We start from the raw sequence: 6,000 nt of genomic DNA on the forward strand, positions 1-6,000 counted from the left end.
TTTAAATGTGACAGCACCTTTGTTTACATGTACACCCGCGCCTCATTTTTGTTGTCTGACGCTTCTTTCCTTCCTCCGCTTGTCCGTGTCATAAGCTATGTATTACGTTGAATATCCTATCTCTCCAAACAGGCAGGGTCACCGTTCGCTGTCGTTTTTTTCTTTTTGTCTTATTGCTTTGAATAGCTGTGTGCCGATTTTTCATAGTGCTACAGTCACATGCGTTCAGTGTACTCGTGCAAGTAAATTCGAGAGTTCCCAGTCTCCTCTGTGCTTGGAAAAGTAGTTACAAAGAAACTTAGGGCTTGGTAAGAGATCTACCTAAGCTGTGTCAGGACTGTTCCTCTGACACTTCTGTGACATTAAAGCTCTATAGGATGAAAAAGACATGCTTGCTCTCGTCACACACTTGGAATTTCCGGAAAACAATTGGAATGACACTGCATGTCTGTGCGGTAAAAACTGTTGTTATACGCTCAATAACCCATTGATTTCAGACGATAGGGTAACTTACTATACCGGCCACCAAACGCGCTTGTCTTTATATTTTTGGTTGCAAAACTATATCTACTGATCTCGTAGTTTGTGTTGAATAAATTTCGATCACGACAGATGAAGTTCCTGGTGCTGCATGAGAGGAAAATTTGAGGATGTTAAATAATGCCGATGGCTGTCGTGTGGGATTAAGAGTGGGGTGCTACTTTAGCAGACAGACCCTCTTTCCTCATTAATCAGTCATGCCATAAACTTGCAAAGACCGGGAACCTCAGCGAACGAGATCGAGCTGTCAGAGTAAAAAAAAAGCACGTTAATAACGATGGCTAGCACGGACCTCCGAGTTCTAAATTATGTGCATTATTAACAGGTGACATTGTCCTACGAACGTGCAGAGAGCAAAAATAAGTTGTGCTGTCACAATTTTTTCTTTGCGCGGCCTTTTTTCACGATATGTGCGTGGAAGAGTACGCGCTGTACGGGGCGCCAGACTGCACAGAACTGCAGAGAGAGTCACAGCAGTAAAGTAAGCGGCCAGCGTGTACACTTCGAGAGTGTCTCTACAGTGGAGGCAGGCCTCTGCGTTCATTAATCAGCTGCGCGCAAGCGGCCAAGACAGAGCGCTCTTCCGCGGACTTATTTGCGGCAACGCGCCTGTCGAGGTGAACTGCCGCGTGTCTTCGATCCGTGCGACGCGCGTCGGCTTAGCACAGCGCGATGTCGCGGCCCGCGCTGCATTCGCGGGGATAAGACGCGCGCACATTCGGCGAAATAAAGCATCGGGCTCGAGCGTAACTGGATGAAGTAGAGCTGTCCCGCGCGGTACACATCAGGAGCTGCCGAGGGGCAGACAGAGAGATACGGGCCTAGAAACTGCGCGGCTTTTTTACGGCCTCCCTGAAGTTTCGATGCGCCGCGTTTTACTTTGACGTTTTCTTGTTTTCTTTCTCCGGTGATGCTTCAACTTCCCTTTCACTTGACTCTGATTCAAATAGTTTCGCAGCAAAAGTTGTTTGCTTCTTGCGATTTTTCGTCTACTGCCAGCAGCGCACAATTTTCTTTTTTATCACGTCACTTGTCTTACCTGAAAATTTTTGCGGATATTGTGTAACAACAAGCCCTTTGCCAAAGTGGCTTTAGAAGAGAAAACGATTTTTTATTAAGTGAGAAAGACAGCAAATAATCTTACCTATGTCTGCATTCATACTGAACTTTCCATCGAATTACCAAGCGTTCATGTTTTATTACACTGCTGCCATGTTTAGGGAATTGTATTTTGACATGGAAGGCTCCTTAGAGAACGTATAAATTCATTTTTAAGCACTTTATTCTGTTGAAATCTTGCATCGCTCCTAAAAATTGCGTCCACCAAAGTGCACTGAAATGTCTATGACGTTAGGCTTTGTATGCTTACCACATGTGTGCCATGCATATTAAGCACAGAACTACAAGTGATTGTAAATGGTGAATTATTTGAGAGCGGCAGCTACTAGCAAAAGTAATTATAAAGAGCAGCGCCTAAAACGTAATCAGGATAGTTTTACATCGGATTGACGAGCTGCGTGAGCTGGCGGTAATAAGACTTGTCGATGCATTTCTTGCAGTTACGAGAGTAATAACTTACAACTAGGTCCCTTGACCCTTACCTGTCTACACGTTTATGCAACTTGCCACGATTTTTCTCGAAAGGTTTATTGCAGGGTCCGTCGCAAGTTTGTGGGAAAGTTAGACGCACGAATTCGTCGCACTGCTCAAAGTTCAGCGCGATGCCTGTGTCTGCATGTGGAGTGACTAGAGCTAATGTGAAATACCACACTTTACAGTCCATTAGGCCAGTTTACCTTATACCCTTTCATTTCGTTTGTGATGGCTTTTCTAAACACACTGAACTTCCTCAAGAGACTTCACCTATTCATGAGGCTTCGTCGATGGCTTTTTTCTGCTGTTGTTGTTGTTTTGACGCCGAGTCGCAGATAAATGCATGCAATTTATTTTCTTCGTCTTCTTGTGCAAGTAGTTATTGTTATTTGCTAGACTATAAATGAAAATTCGCTTTGTACTAGAAACAATTACTTCAGTATTACTGTGTCATTCATTCTATCGAGCGTCGTAGACATTGTTGATTTTCGTCATGTCCGAATTATCCTATTCAAAACGCTGGAGTTAGTTTGTTTGGATGATTAATCACATCCAATGTCATATTCAAATTGTCGTTCCAGAGCATTCCGTAATCCTTGCGCCTGCTGTATAATGCAACAATCAAAATGTGCTCCAATAATAAGGGGGCTTTAATTGGAATAGTTAGGTTTCACAGACGCTGTTCGTCTCAATTTTATTAGCAAACTGCGTGTGCTGGCTCGATGTGTTACGCTGTCTTTGTAGCGCGACCAAACAGCTCCGAAAGGTCCAGTCAGAGATGCCCTGCACAAAGAGGGAATAGAAAATTCTTTCTTTTACAGCTCCCTGACGTCAGCCGTCGGCCTCGCATGAATCATAAAAATTGAGAGCACGGGGTCCTTGTTCAAGGCAAACCGTGGGGCGCTGGGCAGACCGGGCTCGGCCCTGTACGCCTGCGCAGCGATTCTGGCCAGCTGCGGCGCGAACCGCGATTGATCGCGCGGCAGCTGAGAGAGAACGGGCAGAATTATTTCTTCTCCTCCTTTTCCCACAGATTGGGGTGGCTTTCGCGTAAGCGTGAGTAAGTGTAAGGAGAGGGGGCTCTGCTCCGCGCTGTTCCCGTGTGAGATGAGAAACCAACTCGTCTAGACCTTCACGCTTCTTCGGTGGGTGGGGAAAATGCTCTTTCTCTTGCAGCAACACAGTGCGGCGATGCCTGCCCTCGAAAGTTCAAGCGCGAGATCAACATCCAAGCAAAAGAATTGAGGCTTCGCCCTTTGAGTAAAACATTTTTTCTGTGCTCTCTTTACGTTGCTTCCTTGCCAGCCCAGGCTCTGCCCTTGCATTGGCCGCCCTGACTTTTGTTCACATACTTTACTGCGTACACAGTATTTTTATTGCCACTCATTCGCCTCCGCCTCGCTCACTTCCTCTTTCCGGCTACTTGCGGGAGCAGCTGCAATGAAGGGAGTGAGGTTTAATGCACCCTCTTCACTTCAAGGATGTATGAATTTTAATCTTGGGGCAGCAGCGATCGGCCTACTTCATAGAGAGCGCTGGGCATCTAAGTGCTACCAAACTAAATCCTTCGCTTGTTCCGGTTCATTCCGCCTTCTTTACCTTATTTTTTCTATGTTCTCAGTTTATTCGGTTGCCATCTTCTCGTCACAGCCGTAAATCTCCGAGGCAGTAAATCTTTCCTGATTCCACCGCATTTCTTTTCCGCAAACGTGTATTTTTTTACATAAAGAAATTCGCGTTACGAAAGGAAGTAGTAGTCTGAAAAAAAAAGAGATACCAAATGAAGATTTCAAGATTTCGTCTCAATCATAGGAAGTGGCTGAAATGCCAGCTTCTTTCCGAGGGTATCTTCGCTTACGACTGGCGAGAAAAGCCCAGGCGAATAAGTGACGGATTAGGCGATTTCATCGTTACCCTTCTAGGTTCCACGTTTTGGCTCTATAGTATAAGCGGGAACACTTTTTTTTTTTTTTGGTCTTCTGCAGGGCAGGACCTTTTTTTTTTTCCGGGAAGTATAATAAGCAGTTTGAAGCAAGTAGTGGATATGAATGAAACTACAGCAGTTCTATTGCTGCGATAAGAGCGCGAATGCCTTGTTTTATGTGCGTTCCTATAATCGTTATTGGCACAGATCTAGATGGGTTACCTTCACATTCACGTACATTCCTTTTTAAACGCAGACATGAACGTAATTCTTGGAGGTACGAATATGGGAGAGCTTCTCCAAAACGACTCACATTTCATCCATCTAAGCATATGACACGGACACTTCAATATTTGAGGCTCTATACGGCGTGTTTCAGCGAACACTTTCAAGCACTTGCCTTTGGTTTGTGTGTTGTCGACAAATTCGACTTCGCCCTGCCGTCTGCTTGCCGCCTGGTTAGCTCAGATGGTAGAGCGGCTGCCCCGGAGAGGCGGTGGTCCCGGGATCGAGTCCAGGACCAGGACGAATTTTTCTTCAACTCTGAGGCTTTTCTTTCGAGGAACCCGTATGGGTTTCTTTGTAGCAATTGCTACGAATGGGTGGATGTGTGATTTCCCTTTATTAATTACTTTCAAAAAATGTTTAAAGGTTGCCTGTGGCAGATAGCGCAAGTATAATTCATGAGTTAGCCTACTCGAAGTGGCGGACATTACTTGCAGAAAAAATTATAATGCATAACCGACTAACTAAGAAAATTTCACTAGTTATGCTTTTAACTAATTACCGTGTGGCCCATATTGCAATATACAAATTCTAGTCGCACAGTTCTCAAGGCGGATCCACTTGGAACGAATTGTCAGGGCAACATCCCTTTCGAGATATTAATTACCGAACTTTGCGGAGAAATGCATTGGCGTATGTTCCGGTTACTTTCTTACTAGAACGTCATTTTATGCATTTACCATATGTGTCATATGGTAATTAGTTGAGAACTTAATTAGCGAAATTTGTTGATTAGGCGATTAAGCATTTCATTTTTTTTTGTGCGAGTAATATCCCCCTCTACTAGTAGAGCAGCTGACGAATTGGAATTGTGCTATCGGCCACATGTAACGATTAAAAAATTTTGAAAGCGTTCGCCGAAACAGCCTGTATGTATTTTGTCTTACAAGTTAATGAGATTCATGTTGTTCGTATCAATATTTTTTAAGATGAAAATTGTGCGATTGCGATGAAAATAGATTGTCGTGGAAGTATAACTACGGGGATGTACGGGCGCCCGATTATTCGCGTGAGATTCCATGCATGCCTAAGGGTGGCAATGAGGGAGGGAGCAAGTTGTCAGCTTGCTCCCTCCCTTTTTTCTTTGTGTGTTCGCATGTTTCAGTATAATAATAATAATAATAATAATAATAATAATAATAATAATAATAATAATAATAATAATAATAATAATAATAATAATAATAATAATAATGATAATGATAATAATGATAATAATAATAATAATAATAATAATAATAATAATAATAATAATAATAATAATAATAATAATAATAATAATAATAATAATAATAATAATAATAATAATAATAATAATAATAATAAACTTAGTACTACATTAATATTAAACATTAATAATAATAAGCTAGGTCATGCTTCTGCACTACCTCTGAAGTAAAACATTCTAGGTGGCTTTTAGTAATTTCTTTGAAAGCTATCATGCTGGTACACTGTTGCATGAACTCTAGCAAGAAGAACATTCTACATAAATTTAGGCCCTTACTCCCGCCAGCGGCAAAGTAATTCCTTACACGCTCATGCGTATTAAGCCTAACGGTCGACATTTGTCGGAAGCAAACAGTTAAGAAAGAGTTAATTTTTTATGAAAATTGCAAAGCACCCACATGTGCATCATACAATTTCTAATTTATTCAACT

This window comes from Dermacentor albipictus, chromosome 4, assembly GCF_038994185.2.
Source record: "Dermacentor albipictus isolate Rhodes 1998 colony chromosome 4, USDA_Dalb.pri_finalv2, whole genome shotgun sequence".
Taxonomy (NCBI): domain Eukaryota; kingdom Metazoa; phylum Arthropoda; class Arachnida; order Ixodida; family Ixodidae; genus Dermacentor; species Dermacentor albipictus.